This window comes from Desmodus rotundus, chromosome 5 (genome assembly GCF_022682495.2).
Source record: "Desmodus rotundus isolate HL8 chromosome 5, HLdesRot8A.1, whole genome shotgun sequence".
NCBI lineage: Eukaryota > Metazoa > Chordata > Mammalia > Chiroptera > Phyllostomidae > Desmodus > Desmodus rotundus.
This window is the reverse complement of record NC_071391.1, coordinates 93,171,781-93,197,741: the sequence shown is the minus strand read 5'-3', so window position 1 is coordinate 93,197,741 and position 25,961 is coordinate 93,171,781. Positions and strand designations below refer to the sequence as shown.

The 25,961-nt window shown below is 40.5% G+C and overlaps 1 pseudogene; it reads left to right on the top strand.

The window, feature by feature from the left end:
* The first annotated feature begins 1,444 nt into the window (after positions 1–1,444).
* Positions 1,445–1,966, top strand: LOC112315230 (large ribosomal subunit protein uL11-like; annotated as a pseudogene).
* The last annotated feature ends 23,995 nt before the right edge of the window (positions 1,967–25,961 follow it).

Genomic DNA, 25,961 nt, shown 5'->3' with positions numbered 1-25,961 from the left:
CAACACTTATACACAGATTGGGATCTCCCATATACACCCAGGTGGGGTAAATGCAGCCATAAATAGTGAACAGCATAGTAGCTCCAGACAGGTAGCCCAAGGCCAGTCACACTCAACATCTGACAGTGACCTGTACCTGAACACTGCCCAAATGGACCCAGAACCAACACAACCAGTTGTGAGCTTCAAACCACAAAATAACTCAACCCAGCTTGCCACTCAAGCAGCACACCCAAAAAGGGACTCTGGCAGGCACCAGACCCTGCTGGGAACAACGCTGCCTTGAGGGAAAACCCCAGCACAGTGTCTCAAATGGTGATCGAGGTTTACCTTTATAATCACACAGTCTGAAGGGTTAACTCCACCCACAAAAGGGACAACAGCATCCAAGACTCAACTACAACAGGGAGTGCACATAACCCTCAAGAAATATTTTTGCAGCATGGAGCTCAGGTAATCTAGAAGATTGTGTCACAGAGCCCAACAAGACATCTTCATTATAAAATAATCACAAGTTTGGGAGTCATAGCAAATTTACCTAATACACAGAGACAAAATGGGGAGACAAAGAAATATGCCCCAAATGAAAGAACAAGAGAAACTCCCTGAAAAAGAATTAAATGAAGTGGAAGCAACCAAACACCAGAAGCAGAGTTTAAAACAATGTATAAAGAGGCTCAAGGACCTCATTGGAAGAATGGATGACCTCAGTGAAAACTTAAATTAAGAGATAATGAGCAAAAAGGGGGGAAAAAAGCCCATAAAAGAAACCAGTCAGAAACAGAGAATACAATATCTGAAATGAAGAATACACCAGAAAGAATCAAAAGCAGGTTAGATAAAGCATAGGATCAAATCAGTGATTTAAAGGACCAGATAACAGTAGGCACCCAAGCAGACCACCAAAAAGAAAGGAGAATTTTTTTTAAATGAGGAAAGTCTAAGGACCTCTGGGACAACATCAAATGTAACAACATCCACATCATACAGGTTCCAGAAGGAGAAAAGGGTGAGCAAGGGATAGAAAACCTAAAGAAACAATGGTTGAAAACTTCCCTAACCTAGTGAAGGAAAAGTCACACAAGTTTGGGAAGCACAGAGTCCCAGTAAAGAGCAACTCAAAGAGGCCCATAGTAAGACATATCATAATTAAAATGCCAAAGATCAAAGGCAAAGAGATTCTTAAAAGCAGAAAGAGAAAACCAATTATTTATGTATAAAGGAGCTCCCATAAAGCTGTCAGCTGCTTTCTCAATAGAAACACTTCAGGCCAGAAAGGATTGACATGAAGTATTCAAAGTGATGAAAATCAAAGACTTACAAACAAGATTACTCTATCCAGCAAGGCTATCATTTAAAATTGAAGGCAGCTTTTTGGCTTTTGGCTCAGAGGAGGTGAAGGTGCAACTTTCTTTGGTTGTCCCAAATCCAGTTTCATCCATCACTAGCCACCTCCACCATGCTGCCAAAGTTCAACCCCAATGAGATCAAAGTTGTTTATCTGAGATGCACTGGAAGGAAAGTCAGTGCCATATCTGCCCTGGCCCCCAAGATTGGCCCCCTGGGCCTGTCTCCAAGAAAGGTTGGTAATGACATCACCAAAGCAACAAGTGACTGGAGGGGTCTGAGGATTACAGTGAAACTGACCATTCAGAACAGACAGGCCCAGATTGAGGTAGTGCCTTATGCCTCTGCCCTGATCATCAAAGCCCTCAAAGAACCACTACAAGACAGAAAGAACAACAACAATCACAAAAACATTAAGCACAGTGGAAATATCACTTCTGATGAATGTGTCAACATTACCTGACAGATGTGGCACCAATCTTTAGCTACAGAACTCTCTGGAACCATTAAAGAGATCCTGGGGACGGCCCAGTCTGTGGACTGCAATGTCAATGGCCGCCAGCCTCATAACATCATAGATGACATCAACAGTGGTACAGTGGAATGCCCAGCTAGTTAAGAATTACAAAGGAAAATAATTCAACTAAAAATCATCTGACAACCCCCCCTTAAAAAAATAATAAAATTGAAGGCAAAATAAAGAGCTTCCCAGATAAGAAAAAAGTAAAGGAGTTCATTAGCACCAAACCAATATTGCAAGAAATGTCAAAGGGCCCGCTTTAAGAAAAAGAAAGAAAAATAAAAAGAGAGAGAGAGAGGAACATAGTTATAAAAGAAAATATGTCAATAAATAAGTACCTATCAATAATAACCTTAAATGTAAATGGATTAGGTGCTGTAATCAAAAGACTTAGGAAGGCTGAATGGATAAGAAAACATGACCCATATATATATTGTATACAGGAGACCCACCTTAGAACAAAAGACACACACAGACTGAAGTGAAGGAATGGGAAAATATTCCATAAAATGGAAATAAACAAAAAAAGCTGGGGTAGCAATTCTTATATCTGACAAAATAATCTTCAAAACAAAGGCAATAATAAGAGAGAAAAACTGTCACTAATAACACTAAAGGGACCAGTCTTACAAGACGATATAACCCTTGTAAACACATATGCACCCAATATAGGAGCAATTAAACATATAAAGAAAATCTTGGTGGACATTAAGGAACAGGTCAACAGCAATACAGTCCTAAAGGGGATTTTAACAATCCAATGTCATCAATGGGTAGATCTTAAGGACAAAAAATCAGCAAGGATACAGTGACCTTAAATGACACACTGGATTGGATGAATTTAGTTGATATATACAGAATAATTCATCCCAAAGCAGCAGAATATACATTATTCTCAAGTGCACATGGAACAGTCTTAAAGACAGACCATATGTTGGGATACAAAATGTCTTTAAAAATTTAAGAAAATTGAAATCATATCAAGTACCTTCTCTGACCACAATGGTATGAAAGTAGAAATCAACTACAATAGAAAAACTCAAAAACATTCAAACACATGGAGGCTAAGTAGCATTTTATTAAATGATGCATGGATTAACAATGAGATCAATGAAATCAAATGATACTTTGAAACAAAGGAAAATGAGAATACACAAACCAAAACCTGTGGGACACAGTGAAAGCAGTCCTGAGAGGAAAGTTCATAGCATTACAGGCCTACCTCAAGAGGCAAGAAAATCTCAAATGTACAATCCAACCTACACCTAAAAGAACTAGGAAAAGAATAACGAACAAAGCCTAGAGTAAGTAGAAGGACGGAAGTAATTATAGAGTGAAAATACAGTCAAACCTCAGCTCTCAATCATCTCCCATCTCAAACAATTTGGTTCTTGACCAAGTTGTTTATGAAAAAAAGGTCTCAAGTTGTTGAACAAAACTTCAGTTCTTGACCTGACAACCCTTTCATGCTGATACCTGTATGATCAGTCACACATCTATCAGGAAAAAAAAAAAAGAAAATACTCGATTATGATTCAGGTTCCAAACAAATTGCTTCTCGAACAGCCTCCTAAAATGAAGTAAGCCCGAGAATTGAGGTTCCACTGTACAGTGACTAAAAAAGTAATGTAAAACATCAAGGAAACCAAGAGGTGGTCCTTTGAAAAGATAAACAAGATTGACTAACCTTTAACCAGACTCATCATGAAAAAAAAGAGGACCTAAATAAATAAAATCAGAAATGAAAGAGAAGTAACAACTGACATCACAGAAATACAAAGGACTGTAAGAAAATACTATGGATATTCCGGCCAAGATGGAGATGTAGGTAGATACACTTCACTTCCTCGCACAACCTGAAGAAGGATAACAACCGATTTAAAAACAAAAAACAACCAGAACAGCCAAAAAATCAATCCATATGGAAGTCTGACAACCAATGAGTAAAAGAAGAAACATTCAACCAGACTGGTAGGAGGGGTGGAGATGGACAGCCGGGGTGGAGTGGACATGTGGCAAGGTGGCAGCTGGTAGACTGGGTGGTCCCACATTTGAGTGTAGATACAGTAGGAGGAACAGCTGGGGAGTGAGACAGATCTTGCAACCCAGGGTTCCAGCGCTAGGAAAGAAAGCTTCCAAACTTCTGGCTATAAGAACCTGTGGGGATTTCAGTGGTGGGAGAAACTTCCAGTCTCACAGTAGAGTCCGTTGGAGAGGCCCACGGAGTCCTGAACATATACAAGCCCAAGAACCCAGACATTAGCATCAGAAAGGCATAACTCACTTGTGGGTGGTGGGGGAAGTGACTGAAAGCCAGAGGAGAGCCAAGCAAATGGCATTGTTCCCTCTCTGACCCCTCCCCCACATACAGCTCCTCAATGTAGCAGTGAAGTGGGTTGCCCCACCCTGGTGAATACCTAAGTCTCTGCCTCTTACAATGTAACAGGTGTGCCAAGACAAAGAAATATGGCCCAAATGAAAGGACAAATCAAAACTCCAGAAAAAGAACTAAATGATGAGGAGATAGCCAACCTATCAGATGCAGGCTTGAAAACACTGGTAATCAGGATCCTCACATAAATGATTGCGTGTGGCCACAAATTAAAGGAAAAAGTGAAGGCTGTACAAAGGGAAATAAAGAAAAATACACGGGGAACCACAGTGAAGGGAAGGAAACTGGGACTCAAATTAACAATTTGGAACAGAAGGAAGAAATAAACATTCAATCATAACAGAATGAATGTAGGGTAAGTGGAGGCAGTCTGGCTTCCTCACCCAGGTGTCTGGGTAACTAAGGGAAGCAGTGTTCCCATAGCCTTGGAAGGGCCTGATACACAGTGTTCTCATAGCCTTGAGACTGGGTCCAATAAACTGTTCCCGTAACATGAAGTGGGCTCGCATATGCAGAATTATGTTATATTATATAATTTTCTGGCATTTTGCCGGCTTTGTTCACTTCTAGTACTTAAGCAAGTAGGGGCTTCTCACATGAGACATGCAGCTTGCAGCATGTGTGGCTCTCCCACCTGTGAATAAAGGTATGTCAAGCATCCCCATGGCTCTGCGCATTTTCTTTCATCTCCCTGAAGCTAGGGTGGACCTGCCTGGCCTTGAATGGCTGCAACACAGTGAAGAAATAATTCAAAAAAATGAGGAGAGGCTCAGGAACCTCTGGGACAACTTTAAACATTCCAACATCCGAATCATAGGGGTGCCAGAAGAGGAGAAAGAACAAGAAATTGAAAACTTATTTGAACAAATAATGAAGGAAAAATTCCCCAATCTCAAAAGGAAATAGACAGGCTAGTCCAGAAATCTCAGAGAATCCCAAAGAAGTTGGACCCAAGGAGGAACACACCAAAATTAAACACATCATAATTAAATTACCCAAAATTAAAGATAAGAAGAGAATCTTAAAAGCAGGAAGAGAAAAGGAGAGAGTTACCTACAAAGGAGTTCCCGCAAGATTAACAACTAATTTCTCAAAAGAAACCTTGCAGAAAAAAGGGGCTGGAAATAAGTATTTGAAGTCATGAAAGGCAAGAACCTACATCCAAGATTACTCTATCCAGCAAAGCTATCATTTAGAATGGAAGAGCAGATAAAGTGCTTTTCAGACAAGGTAAAGCTAAAGGAGTTCATCATCACCAAGTCCTTATTGTATGAAATGTTAAAGGGACTTATCTAAGAAATTAAAGAAGATCAAAACTCTGAACAGTAAAATGACAACAAACTCACAACTATCAACTACTGAACCTAAAAAACAAAAACAAAACCTAAGCAAATAACTAGAACAGGAACAGAATCACAGAAATGGAAATCACATGGAAGGTTTTCAGTGGGGAGGGGGCGGGGAGAGAATGGGGGATACAGTACCGAGAATCAGAAGCATAATTGGTAGGTAGAAAATAGACAGGGGAGGTTAAGAATAGTATATAAAATGGAGAAGCTAGAGAACTTATGTGTATGACCCATGGACATGAACTTAGGTGGGAGGAATGCTAGAGGGAGGGCAGTGCAGGGCAGAGGGGGATAAATGGGAGGAAAAAAAATGGGACAACTGTAGTAGCATAATCAATAGAATATACTTAAATAAAATGCCAAAAGCTGGGGATGGAGAGAGAATCTTGGAAGCAGCAGGAGAGAAGCAGAGAGTTACCTACAAAGTAGTTCCCACAGGACTGTCAGCAGATTTCTTGAAAGAAGCTTTGCAAGGAAGAAGGGATTGACAAGAAGTGTTCAGGGTGATGAGGTGCAAGGGTCTACAGCCTAGACTGCTCTGTCAAGCAGGGCTTTCATTTGGAATGGTGGGGTAGATTTGGTGCTTCCCAGACAGGGTGGAGTTGGGGGAGTTCATCACCACCAAGCTATATTATAGGTAATGTTAAGAGAACTTGTTTAAGAGGAAGAAGAGGATCAAAACCATAAACATTAAAAAGGCAACAAATTCGCAATGATCAACAAATGAACCTAAAAAACAAAACACCAAACTGGGCAAACAACCAGAACAGGAACAGAGTCATAGATATGGAGATCATTTGGAGGATTATCAAGTGGGAGGGGGATGGGAGAGAATGGGGAAATGGTACAGGGATTAAGATTAAGTGGTAGGAACAAACTAGACAGGGGGAAGGTAAGAATAGCCTAGGGTAGGGTAAACAGAGGCAGTCTGGCTTCCTCACTCAGGTGTCTGGGCAACCAAGGGAAGTGGTTTCCCATAGCCTTGAGAATGGCCTGATAAGTAGTGTTCTCATAGCCTTGAGACTGGGTCCAATAAACTGTTCCCATAGCCTTGATGGGCTTGTGTGTGTGGTATGAAGCTCTGTTGCATAAGATCTGTTGGCACCCTGTTGGCTTTGTTTACCTCTAGTACTGGGGGATAGGGACTCCAGGCTGGATGCCATGACAGGTGCCACACAAGGGGACAGGTGACATGCATTGTACCATGCAGAGCCATGCAGGGGGACACCCAGTTTGCAGCATGTGTGGCTTCCCCACCCTTGAATAAAGGCATATCAAGCATCCTCACAGCTCCACGCATTTTCTTCGATCTGCCCGAATCTAGCGTAGACCTGTCAGGCCTTCACAGGCTGCAAAACACATAGGAAATGGAGAAATTGAAGAACTTATATGCACAACCCATGGACATGAACTAAGGGAAGGGGATTGCTGGAGGGTAGGGAGATACTGGGTGGAGGGGGGCAAGGGGAAAATTTGGGACAACTGTAATAGCATAATCAATAAAATATACTTAAAAAAAAAAGATCATACCCCATGATCAAGTGGGATTTATTCTGGGAATGAAAGGTTGGTACAATATTCAGAAATCAATAAACATGATATAGCACATTAACAAAATAAAGAATAAAAATCACGTGATCATATTAATAGATGCAGATAAAGCCTTTGATAAAATCCAGCACCCTTTTATGATTAAAAAAAAATCTCAGCAAAGTGGGAATAGAGGAATCATACCCCAACATAGTAAAGGCCATATATGACAAACCTATAACTAACACCATACTTGATGAGCAAAAACTAGAAGCATTTCCTTCATGATCAGGAACAATACAGGGATGTCTACTTTCACTGCTCTTGTTCTACATATTACTGGAAGTTCTAGCTGCAGCAATCAGACAAAAAGAAGAAATAAAAGGCATCCAATTGGAAAGGAAGAAGTAAAACTGCCATTATTTTCAGATAACATGATGTTGAACATGGAAAACCCTAAAGAATTCACCAAAAAAGCTAATAGGTCTAATAAATAAACTTGGAAAGGTAGCAGAATACAAAGCTAATATTCAGAAATCAGAGACATTCTTATACTATCAGAAAGTACAAATGAACCATCAGAAAGAGAAGCTTAGATAACAATCCCATTTACTATTTAAATGAAAAAAAATAAGGTACCAGGAATAATTTGAACCAAGTAGGTAAAAGACCTGTACTCAAAAAGTATAGGACATTGAAGAAAGAAATTGAGGAAGAAAGAAATAAGTGTGAGCACATACCATATTCATGGATTGGAAGCATTAACATTGTTAAAATGTCCACACTACCCAAAGGAATCTATAGATTTAATGCAATTCCTATCAAAATACCAATGGCATATTTCACAACTATTCCAAAAATTTATATAGAACCAAAGCAGACCCCGAATAGCTTCAGCAATCTTGAGAGAAAAGAACAAAGTCAGAGGTACTAAATAACCTATATCAAACTATACTAAAAGGCTATTTTAATCAAAATAGCCTGGTACTTGCATAAGAACAGGCAGATCAATGGAACAGAACAGAGAGCCGAGAAATAAACCCATGCCTTCATGGTCAATTAACATTTGACAAAGGAGGCAAGAGAATACAATGGAGTAAAGACAGTCTCTTCAATAAATGGATTTGGGAAAAACTGGACAGGTATATGCAAAATAATGAAACTAGACCACCAACTTACACCATACACAAGAATAAACTCAAAATAGATAAAAAGCTTAAATGTAAGCCATGAATCCATAAAAATCCTACAAGAAAATAGAGGCATAAAATCTCAGACATCTCATGTAGCCATATTTTTGCCAATATACCTCCTGCAGGTAAGGGAAACAAAGGAAAAAGTAAACAAATGGGACTACATCAAACTAAAAAGCTTTGCACAGCAAAAGAAACAAACCATCCACAAAATGAAAAGAGAACTTGCTGTATGGGAGATCATATTTGCTGCTGATATAGCTGATAATGAGTTAATTTCCCAAATATATAAAGAACTTACACAACTCAATACCAGGAAGACAAACAATCCAATTAAAAAATAGGCAAAGGACCTGAAGAGACATTTCTCCAAAGAGGACATACAGATGGTCAATAGACATACGAAAAGATGCTCAACATCACTAATCATCAGAGAGATGCAAATTAAAACCACAATGAGATATCACACCTTACACCTGCTAGAATGATTATCATCAATCAATCAACAAATAACAAGTGCTGAGGAGGATATGGACAAAAGGGAACCCTAGTACATTGTTGTTAGGAATTTAGATTGGTGCAGCCACTGTGGAAAACAGTATGGAGTTTCCTCAAAAAATTAAAAATGGAACTGCTTTTTGACCCACCAATCCCACTGCTGGGAACATATCCTAGGAAACCCAAAACACCAATTCAAAAGAATATATGCACCGCTGTGGAGAACTGTTCCAAGCATGGGAAATGTGGCTCAGCCCCCACTCGGAAAAGCCAGTGGGGAGCGAGGTTGGCGGGCAGGACCCACGTCCATGGATAAGTTCTCCAGTGGGAAATCAGGCCTGCATTGTACCTAGACTGCTGTGAGACTTGCTCTTACTAAAACTCCCTCACCTTGAGGCAAGCAAATGTTTACTGAGTATCTTTATCTTCCTAAAATCTGGGCTAGACCTTCCAGGTATGGAACCTAGCCCTTTGGACCACTTCTCCTTTTACATTGCAAATATCCTCCTTTGATGTATTCAGCAACACCCTCTCTTTTGTCTGCAAAAGATAACCACCCCAAACAAACCTTTGCATAGTAAAGGAGGACCTTCTTTGATGTAAGGGGCCTAGAAAAACAATAAAAGCCTGTCAAGGCAAGGGTCGAGGTGCTCCCCTCTTGAGGGAGTGGCCGAGGAGCTCAGAGGCACTCTCCTCTTGGGATAGTGGCCTCGTCTTCCCTTTTCCCCGCACAGGACCTCTGTAGTCCGTGTGTTTGTGTATTGGAATACTGAAACCACGACAACAGATCTTGCTGGCCGAGATCTGTGTCACACCGCTGTATTCATTGCCACCATACTTACAGTAGCCAAGATATGGAAACAGTGCAAGTGCTCATCAGTAGTTGAGTGGATAAAACAACTGGTACATTTACACAGTGGAATATGCAGCCATAAAAAGAAAGAAAACTTACCTTTTCTGACAGCATGGATGGGTCTGGAGAGTATTATGTTAAATGAAATAAACCAGTCTGAGTCAGACAAATACAATATGATGTCACTTATATGGAATCTAATTAACAAAATAACTAATGAACAAAGTGGAAACAGAGGCATGGATACAAGGAACAGACTGACAGCTCTCAGGGGAGAGGGAGATTGGGGAACTGGATGAAAGAAGGTGAAGGATGTACCAAAAACATATATATATACATAACACAGAGACACAGAGGACATTATGGTGATAGAGGGTACAGTGGATTGGGCCTCGGTGGAGGGGAGCAATGGGTGTGAAAATGGGATCAGAAAGAGACTTTGCTTGCAATGATGGGAGAATGATGCAGTGTACAGATGATGTTTTGTTGAATTATACACTTGAAACCTATATGATTTTGTGAACCAATGTCACCCCAATAAATTCAATTTGAAAAATAATAAAAATTATTGAAATATGTAGGAAATAGGGTGCCTATTAATGCCAGCTGCCACACAGGACTCTCCAAGCAACTGGCAACATGTAAAATGTCATCAAGAGGAAAAAAATACAAAACAAAAATTAAGCAGTGCACCATTCATCAGCAGCACCAACATAATTCTATAGTGCACTTTTGCACTGTGTGTCTAGAAATCTGTTATGTGGAAACACAGACACAACCCTGAACTTGAGACTAACCAGCCAACAGTCACTCAGCTAGGTAATGCTAGACAGAATAATGCCTGGATTAGTGCTGAGAACTGAAGATTAATAATTTATTTTATCATCTACATTGTAAACGCTTTAATATTTTGCCATGATCGCCCAATTCAGAAAATAGAAAATGAAAACTGGAGAACAAGAACTACAGAAAAGTAAGGATGTGTTGGCCACAGATAGGCAAAAGAAAGAACATGCGAAAAAGATCATTAGAGCTGAGTTTAGTGAGTGTGAAGACTGCTGTCCAGTAATAAGTCACAGGAAAATAATGGTGACATGAAAGGCAATTCTTTAAAAATTCAAATGTTGCTCTTTAGGGCATGACAATGTTGACCTGAGCTCTGTGCTCCTGCAAAATAGTAACAGTTAAGAAATGTCCCCATATCCTGCCCTTTTGTTTTCAGAGAAATAGCTAACCCTAATTGTAAAGAACCACCCTTTTCCATTTGACTTAGATAAGACTCACTGTCCACTTTCTTTTGACACTATGGGCCTAGATGGCTCCCTGGACTTCCTGCTTCTACAAAACCGAGGACCTGCCTTCACATTGAGGCATTCTTCATTAGTGAGCATTCTCCCTCTTTCAATAGCCTGAACAAAATTATCTTCTTAATTATCCAGTGCATTTTTGTGAAAGACAATATAATAAATCTTTTGAACATAAAGAAAGAATATATAGTGTTTGTCACTAGACAATCTGTTCTTTCTGTCCCCCACTCCACTAAGAAAATGTTGAAAAAATGTTTAAAGAATGTCAGTTTGAAGGTTCCAAAATTATTCACCAGCTGAGGGTACCAACAACTGGAGTTTGTCTTGACCAGCTATCTCAGATAACAACTGTGAAGCAGTCTTTTTTGAAGGGAAGTTTACCCCTTCGTGGTGACAAATCAAGGGGGTAAAGCAAAACTTCTCCAAGTTCACCAGTTTTACATTTCTAGAGTAACCATCCACATTTCAGTGTCTAGGTGTAGTGTTTCTCCATTCCTAGAGCTTTCCAAATATCAAGCACCTAGCTTTTCCCAGTTTTTTGGAGATTAAGAAGGAAAATACATGTACAGAACAAGTTTCCTGAAAGATTATCAGATTTTTTATGTTATTGCTACATCTGATTTCTAACTTCTTTTTATCCCTGACCATTATATATATATGGTGGTCATATATATATGCCTAGAGCCATTAGATGTGAGTGTGTGTGTGTGTGTGTGTATCCTTAGAGACATTATAAATCATGGATGGCAAAAAATTGCTACTACTCTGAGATATCACAATTCAGTAGCACACTGAACTTTCCCAAGGGGGTCTTTGGTCTATTAATGAGGCATGTCACAGAATTGTCCTCATACATTCATCCCAGATTCTTCCCTGTGACTTGCTGGGCAGCTTCAGGAGCTGGACCACCATTAGCATTTCCCCAGTTTGTGCTGATTCTCCCCATCCTGACCCAAAGGGGTTTCAAGAATAAGAAAAGCTGCACTATTGAACATTCATGTCCATTTCTTTTTTACCTGCCAAAAGGGACCTGATTTTTATCTTTGGCACAAAGCAATTTGAAGGTTGATTACTTCATCTAAGAAGCCCAAGTTGAAACTAGAAAATCATGGCTTAGAAAAATATATGATTCATCTTAGAAACTACCGGGATGCCCCACTTCACAGATATAGGGTACAACTTTAGGCTAGTCTAACAACACCTCTTCTAATGATTAGAGTAGAAAGAAAACTGATTGCCACAGTCCTTGGGTCTGTGGCATCTGTTTTGCTGGTGTTTGGAGAGGAGAACTGAGCCCATCACCTTCTGGTCACTGTGTGCCTGCGAAGACATGTCAGTGTCATGAGGTAGCAGAGGAACAAGCAGCTCTTGCTCCATGTCTTACCCACAAGTACTAAGAAACAGAGGTTGTCTGCTGTGGCAGAAAGATAGTTGAACTGTGATACCCAAGATCTGGTCCTGGGCTGTCCCTATAGGCTGTAAAACTTTGGCAAGCCATTTCTCTTTTTTCCAGCCCACTTTATCTCCCTCTATAAAATGAAGGGACCAAATCAATGACCTGTGAAGCCTCTTTTAAATCCAGGTTTTGCTCATCAATCACTTTGGAAATAATGTAAAGAGTTTAACTAATAGTGACCTAACAGGGTTATTTCTAATACAGCCATGTACCAGTAGTGACAGGGCTGCATTCTGAGATATACATTGTTAGGCAATTTTGTCCTTATGCAAACACAAACCTACCCACCTAGGCTATATGGTACAGCCTTTTGCTTCTAGGCTACAAGCCTGTATAGTATGTTACTTCACTGAATACTGTAGGTAATTGTAACACAATGGTATCCAAACAGATCTAAACATAAAAAAAGTATGGTAAAAATATAGTCTAAAAGATACAGATGGGGTTTGCAGGACTGGAATTGCTCTGAGTGAGCAACACACCCAAAAGGAAGACCTGGATCAAGTGTCTCATCTGCCACACCCTAGTCTGACCTGGCTGGTCCTCCTCCAGGGGCCAAAAGCAGCCCTGGATACCTGCCAGGACCTGGGTGTCCTGCCACGCCACATCAGACACATCCAAGTAGCCGATATTCCACATTAAATGTATGGTGCCATACTAAGAGTTAAATGTTTTACAATTTGGTGTTAGAAATATATAGTTACTTGATTTTGCCATTTTCTCTTCGTAATTTGGAGTCCATAACATTTCTTTCCAGAGCTCAAACGTTTTCAAGGGGACTTAAAACACAAGCAGGCTTTGGGGCCCAGTGTGGCTGTCCCTCTCAGCTCACCTTAAACCCTCAGCCAACTTACTCTGATTGCTTCCATCTCCAAAGGGCCCAGGTGAAATCTATCTGATGATATCTGATGGCAAGATTTGATAAAGGGACCAGGTAAGAACCCAAGCAGCCTTGGGGATCTTGGGAATCTCACAGCAGCCACACATTCTCCATTAGCCACATCCAAGGAGGCCAATTTCAGCAGAATCATTAAAAATTGATGATTCTGCAAGTGTCTTTTTGTCTGCTGTGTTGTGTGTGGTGAGAGAAGTAGGGGATGATAGTTTTCCTCCAAAAGAGTTAAGCACTAGCTAAAGAAAGGCAGTAAGATAATCCTGCACATAATCTTTGACTGTGAATTCAACATTTCAGAGAGATTTGGGAGGAAAAGAGAGCTGGGGGACTACTGAAAATTTAAAGGTCAGGAGATGGGGAAAGGAGGTCAAGGAATGCTTTCATAATAAATCAGAGAGCTCAAAGACCAAGTCTTAGCATTAATTTTCCCCCCAAAGAATTTAGCCATCTTACTGTTTGCGCTTTGACAGTTATTTGAAGACACTGTACAACAATGCAGAGTGTTGAGACATCCTTCTGCACCCAGCCCTCAGCTGGACTGGGGTCTCCCATCTCCTGCAAGGGGAGGACCCACAGGGCCTTAGATAAACAGAGAAGTAAACCCCCTGACAGAAGGTTACCTGCTTCTTGTAATCAAAATGAGAGCAGAGGTGAGCTGGGCCCGTGTTTCCTGATTTCCAGTCCTGAACTGTGCCCTGACCATCCACTATGTAGCCACAAGTTGACTCACCCGAGAAAACTGTAAATCATTTCTACATTCTGAATAATGTTCACCAATGACTAGCTAACATTAATAAGTTAGAAAGCTAGTCCTTAAATTCTACTGTATTTCTTTCCCATTAAAGATTAGTTCATTTTCAGTGAGTTTTGTTTGTTGAATTACTTCTTTCTGGTTGTCAAAGACCCACAAGTAAGCAGCATAACCACAGGATATGGGAAAAACAGCTTATGGGCAGTTCCACATCATAAAAACTTCTTGCTATTATTGAACAGATAAAGAATGCTTATGAACTCAAAGAAGGAGAGGGCTCTTTTAGACACTGGAGGGGTGTTTTGTAATGTGTGGGTCACAGCCATGAGCAGTTTGGATCATGAGCACTTCTTCTCCCAGATGAGCCAACTATAATCGTCCTCCCCTGAAAGGAGAGATTCCGGGGGTCATAAATTTCCTGAAGTTACCTTAGTGATTGAAGATAAATTCTGCGTGTTGAAATTTTGGTGAGCATAGCAGAAGAATGACATCTTTGGACAAACATGGGGTTACATCTAGGTAGTATTTCCAAACTGCACTTTCTTACTGCATTATAGGGGATGTTGTCACAATAAGGTTATTTTTGCCCTTCCTCAAGCCCCGAGCAGCCTGTCATCATGACCCCTCTGTTATAGAGTGACAACTTTGCCTGTGCTGTGGTGAGGACCTGCAGGGGACAGGAGGCCTCAGTTCCACTGTGCTCACCACAGACCAACCACCAGTTCACCTTCACTGGCACTGGCACCGCTATTACTCTGTGCAGCAGGTAGGGACAGAGATGAGGACCCACTTAATTCACAACCCCCTGCCCTGCTCAGCAAAGGGGCAGGATATAGGAGGGAAAACCTTAAGGTTGATAGCTTCCCACTGAGGAAGACAAGCACCCCTAACTGGAAACTACCCCAAGTGGAAAACCCCACACTTTAGCCTATGAAGCTAGGCTGCCTTTTCCTTTTTATTTCTGAGAGCAAGGGAGGAACAAAGGAACCAGAGGGGGAAGTGATGATATCCCTGGGTGGGGAGACTGCTCTGGCTTAACAGCTCCACACAGGAAGTTCCCTAACAAGTTTCTTGTTTGTGCACTTAATGAGAAAGACACTTCTGGTGTTGGAGCAAAAACAGAGGGTAGGGGCCAAAACCAGAGGGATAGCCTTTGGGGGAGAGAGCCCTGATGTTTCAGAAGGTAGCATCAAATGTCCTCTTAGGGAGCTCAGAAACCGTCACTCGTTAATTGATTTATTACACACCTGCATTGGATAGCTGTTGGGTGAGGCACTGGGGAGGAGTGACTAGAACACACACCTGCCTCCAAGAGCCACAGCTGAGAATTCTAGGGTATCAAGGAAGGTGTCCTGAATCCTGAGCATGAGCAGAAGTCTCCAAGATGCAGAGGAGATGGAATGCGAGAGATGTGAGTACTTCTTTTTTTTCCCTTTATATATATATATATATATTTTAAAGTTATTTTATTGTTGTTCAATTACAGTTGTCTGCATTTTCTCCCCACCCCTCCACCCCACCGCAGCCAAACACACCTACCTCCCTTGCTTCTACCCTCCCCCTTCGATTTGTCCATGTGTCCTTTATAGTAGTTCCTGTAAACCCTTCTCCCCACTGTCCCCTGCCCCCTCCCCTCTGACTATTGTTAGAGATTGTTCTTAACTTCAGTGACTCTGGTTATATTTTGTTTGCTTTTTTCTTCTGGTGATTATGTTCCAGTTAAAGGTGAGATCACATGGTATTTGTCCCTCACCACCTGGCTTATTTCACTTAGCATAATGCTCTCCAGTTCCATCCATGCTGTTGCAAAGGCTATAAGCTCCTTCTTTCTCTCTGCTGCGTAGAATTCCATTGTGTAAATGTACCATGGTTTTTGGATCCACTCATTTGCTGATGGGCACTTAGGTTGCTTCCAGTACTTGGCTATTGTAAATTGTGCTGCTATTGACATTGGGATGCATAGGTTCTTTTGAATTGGTGTTTCAGGGGTCTTAGGGTATAATCCCAGCAGCGGAATTGCTGGGTCAAAAGGCAGTTCCATTTTTAGTTTTGTGAGGAAATTACATACTGTTTACCCCAGTGGCTGCACCAGTCTGCGTTCCCACCAACAATGTACTAGGGTTCCCTTTTCTCCACATCCTCTCCAACACTTGTTTGTTGGCCATTCTGACCGGTGTGAGGTGGTATCTCATTGTGGTTTAAATTTTCATCTCTCTGATGGCTAGAGATTCTGAGCATCTTTTCGTATGTCTCTGGGCACTCCGTATGTCTTCCTTGGAGAAGTGTCTGTTCAAGTCCTTTGCCCATTTTTTAATTGGGTTGTTTGTCTTCCTGGAGTGGAGTTGTGAGAGTTCTTTATATATTTTGGAGATCAGGCTGTGGTCTGAGGTATCATTGGCAAATATGTTTTCCCATACAGTTGGTTCTCTTTTAATTTTAATGCTGTTTTCTTTAGCCATGCAGAAGCTTTTTATTTTGATGAGGTCCCATTTGTTTATTCTTTCCTTTATGTCCCTTGCTTTAGGGGATGTGTCTGTGAGGATGTTGCTGCGTGGAATGTCTGAGATTTTCCTGCCAATGTTTTCCTCTAGGACGCTTATGGTGTTATGACTTATATTTAAGTCTTTTACCCACCTTGAATTTATTTTTGTGTATGGTGTAAGTTGGTGATCAAGTTTCTTTTTTTTGCATGTAGCTGTCCAGATCTCCCAACACCATTTGTTGAAGAGGCTATTTTTGCTCCATTTTATGCTCCTGACTCCTTTGTCAAATATTAATTGACCATAGAGACTTCGGTTTATTTCTGGGCTCTCTATTCTGTTCCATTGGTCTATGTGCCTGTTTTTATGCCAGTACCAGGCTGTTCTGATTACTATGGCCTTGTAGTATCGTTTAATATTATGTGGAGTGGTTCCTCCTACTTTGTTCTTTTTTCTCAGAATTGCTTTTGTTATGTGGGGCCTTTTGTGGTTCCATATAGATTTTTGAAAGTTTTGTCCCAGTTCTCTGAAGTACACCATTGGAATCTTGATAGGAATTGTGTTGAATCCATGGATTACTTTGAGTAGTATGAACATTTTAATGATGTTAATTCATCCTATCCATGAACATGGTATGTGCTTCCACTTATTTGTATCTTCTTCAATGTCTTTCTTCAGTCTTATAATTTTCTGAGTACAGGTCTATACCCTAACCTACATCCAAGGTTTACATCCTTGGTTAGGTTTATTCCTAGGTATTTTATTCTTTTGGAAGCAATCATGAATGGGATTATTTCCTTAATTTCTCTTTTTGGTAGTTCATTATTGGCATATAAAATCAGTGCTGAATTTTATCAAATGCCTTTTCTACATCTGTTAATATGATCATGTGGTTTTTACCACATGATTCCTGGATATTAATTTTGTATCCTGCTACTTTGCTGAATTCATTTATAAGTCCTAGTAGTTTCTTGGTGGAATCTTTGGGATTCTCTGTGTACAGTATCATGTCATCTGCAAATAAAGACAGTTTTACTTCTTCCTTTCCCATTTGGATCCCTTTTATTTCCTCTTCTTGTCTGATTGCTATGACTAGGACTTCTGCTACTATGTTGAATTAGAGAGGTGAAAGTAGACATCCTTGTCTTGTTCCCGATCTTAAAGGGAACACTTGTAGTTATTGCCTGTTGAATATGATACTGGTAGTGGGTTTGTCATATATAAACTTGTTTGTGTTTAGGTATGTTCCCTCTATTCCCAATTTTCTGAGGGTTCTTTTTATCATAAATCAGTGCTGAATTTTATCAAATGCCTTTTCTACATCTGTTAATATGATCATGTGGTTTTTACCCTTCATTTTATGTATGTAATATATCACATTTAATGATTTACAGAGGTTGTACCAAGCTTGCATTCCTGGAATAAATATCACTTGATCATGGTATATGATCTTCGTGATGTATTTTTGTATTCGGTTTGCTAATATTTTGTTGAGGATTTAAAAATCTATGTTCATCAATGATATTGGCATATACTTCTCTTTCGTTGTACTGTCTTTATCTGGTTTTGGAATTAGGATAATGCTGGCCTTGTAAAATGAGTTTGGGAGCCTTCCCTCCTCTTGAATTTTATGAAATAGTTTGAGAAAGAGAGGTGGTAGTTCTCAGAATGTTTGGTAAAATTCACCTGTGGAGCCATCTGGTCCAGGGCTTTTCTTTGTTGAGAGTTGTTTATTTTATTTTATTTTATTTTTATTACTGCTTCAATTTACATTAGATGTGATCTGTCTAATTATATTCTCTGATTCTTCCTGATTCAGTTTTGGAAAATTGTATGTTTCTAAGAATTTATCCATTTTGTTCAGTTTATTGACATATAATTGTTCATAATATATTCTTACAATCCGTTGTATTTCTGTGGTACTTCAGTTGTTGCTTTTTCTCCTTCATTTTTTTTTTTAGATTTTATTTATTTATCTTTAGAGAGAGGGGAAGGGAGGAGGAAAGAGAGGGAAAGAAACACCAATGTGTGGTTGCCTCTTGTGCACCCCCTATGGAGGGCCTGGCTCAGAACCAAGACATATGCCCTGACTGGGAATCAAACCAGTGACCCTTTGGTTCTCAGACCACCATTGAATCCACTGAGCCACAGCAGTCAGGGCTCACTTCTGATTTTATTTATTTGGGCCCTCTCTCTCTTTTTTCTAAATGAATCCGGTTAAAGATTTCTCAATTTTGTTTCTCTTTTCAAAAACTAGATCCTCGATTTATTGATCCTTTGAATTGTTTTGTTTTATTTTTTTAAAGTCTTTATGTCATGTAATTCTGCTCTGATCTTGATTATTTCTTCCTTCTACTCACTCTGGGCTTCGTTTGTTGTTGTTTTCTGGTACTTTTAGGTGTAGAGTTAGGCTGTTTATTTGAGATTTTTCTATATTCTTTAGGTAGGCCTGTAATACTATGAACTTCCCTCTTAGAACTGCTTTGCTGTGTCCAATAGGTTTGGGGATTTGCTTGTTCATTTTCATTTGTTTCCAGATACTTTTTGATTTCTTCCTTGATCTCATTGTTAACCCTTTCATTATTTAATAATATGTTATTCAGCTTCCATGTATTTGAAATTTTTTGACATTTTTTCTTGAGGCTGATTTCTAGTTTCAAGCTGTTGTGATCCAAGAAGATGCTTGATATGATTTCAATTTTCTTGAATTTGTTAAGGCTCATTTTATGTCCTACAATGTGGGCTATCTTTGAAAATGGTACATGTGCTTTTCAGAATAATGTATATTTTCTTTCTTTGGGGTGAAATGTTCTGTAAATAGAAATTAAGTCCATTTGATCTAGAGTGTCTTTCAATGATGCCATATCCTTGTTGATTTTTTGTTTGGAAGATTTATCCATTGTTGACAGTGGGGTGTTAAAATCCCCTACAATCACTATGTCACTGTCTATCTCTTTCTTAAAGTCATCCAAGATTTTCTTTATATACTTAGGTGCTCCTGTATTGGATGCATATATGTTTACAAGGGCTATAACCTCTTGTTGTACTGCTCCCTTAAGTAGTATGTAGTGCCTTCTTTGTCTCTTGTTATAGCCTTTGTTCTGAAGTCTGTTTTATCTGATATAAGTATTGCCACCCCAGCTTTTTTTCATGTACATTTGCATGGGATTTTTTTTTTTAATCACTTCACTTTCAGCCTGTGTCAATCTTTTTTTTTAAGTACATTTAATTGATGATGCTATTACAGGTTTCCCCAATTTTTTCCCTTTATCCCCCCTCTGCCCTGCACCCCCAACCCTCCAGCATAGCCCCCCTTAGTTCATGTCCATGGGTTGTACATATAAGTTATTTGAATACTCTGTTCCCTATACCATTTTTGACCTCTCCCCGTCTATTTTATGTGTACAAATTATACTTTGTCTTCCCTGTACCTTTTCCCCCTATTCCTCCCCTCCCCCTCCCCACTGAAAACCCTCTATGTGATCTCCATTTCTGTAATTCTGTTCCTGTTCTACTTGTTTGCTTAGTTTTTGTTTTCATTGTTTTTCTTTTAGGTTCATTTCTTGATAGTTGTGAGTTTGTTGTCATTTTACTGTTCAGAGTTTCAATCTTCTTTAATTTCTTAGATAAGTCCCTTTAACATTTCATATAATAAGGGCTTGGTGATGATGAACTCCTTTAACTTGACCTTATCTGGGAAGCACTTTATCTGCCCTTCCATTCTAAATGGTAGCTTTGCTGGATAGAGTAATCTTGGATGTTGGCCCTTGTCTTTCATGACTTTGGAAACTTCTTTCCAGCCCCTTCTTGCCTGTAAGGTTTGAGAAATCAGTTGATAGTCTTATGGGAACTCCTTTGTAGGTAACTGTCTCCTTTTCTCTTGCTGTTTTTAAGGTTCTTTCCCGATCTTTAATCTTGGGTAACTTAATTATGATGTGCCTTGGTGTGTTCCTCTTTGGGTTCAACCTCTTTGGGACTCTCTGGGCTTCCTGGACTTCCTGGAAGTCTATTTCCTTCACCAGATTGAGGAAGTTTTCCTTCATTATTTGTTCAAATAAGTTTTCAATTTCTTGATCTTGTTCTACTCCTTCTGGCACCCCTATCATTCAGATATTGGAACATTTAAAGTTGTCCTAGAGGTTCCTAAGCTTCTCTTCATTTTTTTTTTTGAATTCTTGTTTCTTCCTTTTCTTCTGGATGGATGTTTATTTCTTTCTTTTGTTCCAAATCGTTACTTTGATTCCTGGTTTCCTTCCTGTCACTGTTGGTTCCCTGAATATTTTGCTTTATTTCACTTTGGGTATCTTTCATTTCAACCAAGCTCAATCAGTTTTGTGAGCATTTTGATTACCAGGGCTTTAAACTCTCCATCAAATAGGTTGGCTATGTCCTCATCACTTAGCTCTCTTTCTGGAGTTTTGCTCTGTTCTTTCATTTGGGCCCTATTTCTTTGTCTCAGCAAACCTGTTAAGTTGTAAGGGGGTGGAGCCTTAGGTATTCACCAGGGCAGGGCAACCCTCCTTGCTGCGCTGCAATGCTGCCTGTGGGGGATGGGCCAGAGAAGGAACAGTGCAGCTTGCCTGCTTGGCTCTAGTCCACTCTCCAAGGAACCCTCCTGTGAGACTGAGAGATTCTCCCACCATGGCAACCACCGCAATAGTCCAGAGTCAGCTCTGAGTCTCAGTTTCTCATTCAGTCAGCCCTGCCCATGCAGTCCACTGCCTTGCCAAGGGTTCTTTCCATCCGCCTGTCATACCGGTCTGGTTGGTCTGATTAACTGTTTCTTTAATTCCTTGGTTGTTGGAGGAATTCCATGCAGTTTGATTTTCTATCACTTCTGATTGTTTATTATCCTCCTTTTGGTTGTGCAAGGAAGTGAAGGGTTTCTACCTACCCCTCCATCTTGGCCAGAACTCAGCACTAGCCTGTGTCAATCTTTTGTTCTGAAGTGGGTGTCTTTTAGATAGCATATTTGTGGGTTGTGTTTTCTTATCCATTCAGCTACCTTATATCTTTTGATTGGAGCATTTAATCCATTTACATTTAAGGTTATTTTTGATAAGTACTTACTCATTGCCATTGGTTTTGTACCTGTGTTCCTCTCTGTCACTGTTTTTCCTCCTGTTCTTAAAGCAGACCCTTTAGCATCTCTTGTAGACCTGGTTAGGAGGAGATATATTCTTTGAGGCCTCTTTTGTCTGGGAAGCTCCTTATTGGCCTTCCATTTTAATTGAGAGCCTTGCTGGATAAAGTAGTCTTGGTTGCCAGACTCTGGTTCTTATTACTTGGAATATTTCTTGCCATTCCCCTCTGGCTTAGAATGTTTCCATTGAGAAGTCAGCTGCTAGTGTTATCGGGGCTCCCTTGTATGTTACTTCCTGTTTTTCCCTTGCTGCCTTTAAGATTCTCTCTTTATCTTGGAATTTTGCCATTTTAATTATGATGTGTTTTGAAGCGGTCCTCTTTGGGTTTCTCTTGACTGGTACTCTCTGTGTTTCCTGGATTTGTGTGAGTTTTTCTCTCATCAAATTAGGGAAGTTTTCCATCGTTACTTTTCCAAACAGGTTTTCTATCCCTTGCTCTTCTTCTCCTCCTTCTGGTATCCCTATTATGCTGATATTATTAAATTTCATGTTGTCCTGCAGTTCCCTTAAAACCTCTTCCTTTTTTCTGATTCTCTTTTCCTTTTCTTGCTCTCTTTGGGTGTTTTTCTCTACCTTGTCCTACAGCTCGCTGATCTGATCCTCTGCTTCATCTAGCTTGCTTTTGATTCCTTCTACTATATTCTTCAGTTCAAAAATTGTATTTTTCATTTCCTCTTGGCCCTTGTTGATAGTTTCTGTTTCATTTTTCATGTTGATGTAATTTGCATGGAGTTCATTGTAGTTTCCCTGTAATTTTTGGCAATTCTCTGTGAGCTTATTTAGCTTCCTTATAACCAATGCTTTGAGTTCAATATCTGATAGTTGACTTGCCTCTATTTCATTTAGCATTCTTCCTGAGGTTTTCTCCTTTCCTTTCATTTAGGGATTGTTTCTTTGTCTTCCCATTGTTTGTGAGAATCTTCTCGTTAGCATGTGCTTCTTAAGTTGCTCTGTTCTGACTCCCTGGGTTTCTGGTGTGAACTTCTATGGTAGAAGACCTGTGAGATTCAGTGGTACAGTCTCCTTGATCTCCTGAGCTCGTTGGTCTTGGGCAGTCAGTTATTTTGGCTCTCTGTATGTCTTTGGGTTTTGATTGTTGTTGTGTTCTTTCTTTGGTGGGTCCTTCCCTCCAGCTGGTTAACTGAGGGTCACTCTGTCCAGCACCTCTTGTATTCTGTTGTGCTGGTGTGGGCAGGTTGTGTTGAAGTTGGTTCTTCCATGTGTAAAAGGTTTTGAGAATTCTCTCTTTCTCTTGTACAGTTGTTTGTTCTGAGTAATTTCTTCATCATTTAGTTGTATAGATCCTGGGTGGAGTTAGTATGGCTTCCACTCCCTCCTTCACCTTCTTCTGTTCTTATCTGTTGGTGGTTCCTTTGTTGGTTGGTTTCCTCTTCCAGCAGGTATCCTGGAGTTCACTGGTTCCACCTACTCTTTTTTGTGATGAGTTGGAGGGAGAAGGCAAAATGGTTTAAGACAGCAGGAGCATATTCTATGATATTTAAAGTACCAACCCATAGAGAAGAGATAGGAGATCCTTTGGGTGTGTATAGTGTTAACCATGATATTTTATCCAACTAGCCACTTTTTTGAAAGTGTCGAAAGAAGATTAGACTCTTGTTGGGGGAGAGAAGGATTGTGAGTTGGATCTAGAAAGCTGTGAGCTTGAGGGAGGTTAGATAGATTATGAGGTAAAGTGAGAGTAAAGTATAGAAAATAGGTGTAGTGTGTGAGAGAATAGAGCTAACCACAGCAGTAATAAAGTTCAGGAAACAGTGAAGTGGGCAAAGATCTGGGAGGGGTGCTGTGTAGTATTTACAATTGTATGGACCAGCAATTATTTACTATAATAATGGAGCAACAATCATATGACAGAATCTATGTTACCTGGATAACAAGAATAGGAAGTATAGGACCTAGAGTAGTGTGCTAATGGAACACAAGTGAAGTGAAAGACGGTAAATCAAAAGTACACTGTGATAGAGATAATAAGGGAAACCAGTCAAACAATGAAATTTAACCAGCCAAACAAAGAAGTCTAAACAGAAAGAAGAGAAATACAAAAATACTAATAAAATGAGAGATGTAGGAATAATGAAAAAATAATAATAATACGAATATACAATAACTTGCAAGTTCTCTGGAGTAGCAAAGTGAAATTTGTCTCACTGTCTCAGCTGTTGGGATGACCCCTCTTTGGGTCCAACTCTGGTCTTTTCACAGTTCCAGGTTTTATTGTCTTATTTGTGAGGGGGGGGAAGGAGGGAAGAAGAGATAAAAAAGGGAAATAAAAGAAGAAGGAATAAAAAAAGAAATAAGGGAAGAAAGGAAGAAGGAGTTAAAAGAAAAAAAGAATTACTTAAAAAAAAAAAAAAAAAAGAAGCCTCCTGCTGGCTTCAAACTGGCCAAGCCAGTTCTGCTGGTCTTCCTCGGTGCAGTAGTCTGAGGGGATTTCGCTTTGTACCCTTCCTGAGAGGCACTGGCCCAGCCTCCAACAAAGTTCCTCAGTTTGCTGCTGGGCCCCCAGTGCCCTTCTGTGCTCAGCCTAGGCCTTCAGTCCACCAGTTGTGCTGTCCTTGAGGTGCACCAATTAGGGGCAATTCACACACCACCTTCTCACTCTTAGCTGTCATAGATGCTAGGGACTCTCAGCGCCCTTTCAGGCTAGTTCAGCCTCCCCACTGGGTTAAATCTTTCTGGGGATTGCTGACTCCCTGAGCACTGCAGTTCTCCTCTGCAGGGGTGTGTCAGCTTTCCTCTTAGAGAGCCAGTCGGCCCTGCTGCTGCTGTGGATGCGGGTGCGTGCCTCCTGTGTTGCTTCCCCAGGGGTGCAGGGGTTGGGTACTTGGTTCCTCTGGGTGGCGGGGTCAGGGGTGCTCTGTCCCAGGCCTGTGGGAGTGGCAGGTCAGGAAGCTGCTGGTCCCGCAGGTTCGGGTGTGCACTCTCCCTGGGTCTTCGGGTGTGTGCGCAGGGCCTTCCATGCCACCAGGGGAGCACCAGAGGGCTGGGCAGGGTTAGGAGTGCAGAGGACGGGACAGTGGCTGCTGGAGAATTTCTAAACAGCCGCTGAGAGTGTCTTTTTTCACATTTTCTTTTTGAAAAATTCATCCTGCCAAAGTCTGCTGCTCCATACAAGTCTGCTGGCTTCTCACACAGCCCCACTCTCCAGCCAGACCGGGGACTATCTGGGTCAGGGCCCGTCATGGCCCAACTCTCCCCAGCTGGCATCCACAGTCACCATGGGTGTACACAGCCCCTGTGTGTTTGCCACATTGTCCTGATTCCCCTCCCTGTGACTTCAAGCAAACAGGTCTCTCCGGGTGCTGCTCAAACCTTGTTTGGCAGGGGAGGGAGATGTTGACCTGGCTCTCTCCCAAGAACCCTGTGGCAGACCCAGCAGGTGCTGGATCTGGGGTTGCAGCCACCCTGGTCCCTGGGCTGGACCCAGGGACCTTATTATCCTGAAGCATTCTCCTTACCGTCTGATTTTTCAATGTCCTCTACAATTTTTGGTCTCCAATTTTCATATATGCTGGGATACTGTTGGCTGTTCTCTCTGTTCCTTAGAAAATAGGCTAGTAGTTTCACCCCTGAACAGAGGGAAGTGGACTCTGCTCACACCTATCTCGCTGCTATCTTCCCTCTCTACTTCCCTATTTCTAAATATACGCTCATACTACTAATTCTTCATTTTAAGATATTATCAATTAAATTCCTGTTATGAAACATGAGAATTTAGGTTTTCTACTCTTTTCTTTCCCCAAAACCATATACTGACCACCATTCTCCCACTACAGTCATAATACAATATTTAGTTAAAACCAACATTCAGTGATTATTATTTTGGTTAATATGTTCACAGCTAAGCCATATTTTTACATTTTTCTCCTTGTAAAACTTAGTCCCCATTGAGTTAAACATTTCCTCATTTAAAAATTTTGCTTAGTTTTCTAAGTATTTGATGCAAATTTTCTTAAAGTCTCTGCCAGAGCTATCAAGTTCCTCTCAATCCAGTTCCTCTCAATTGGTCAAACTCTCAGTTTAATAACTCTTCTGTTGCCCTCAGACAGCCTGCACCACACAGAGCTGTGGTGCTGGACTCACCTTGACCCTTACTGGGAGAGCTCCTTGTGAGTTTCATGTGTTGACTTCCTGGTTCCTACTTCCTCCCCCTTTTTTGATTTACTCCTTCTTTCCACATTCTTCAGTATTTACTGAGAAAGTATATTTGGCAAGTAAATTTTTAAAA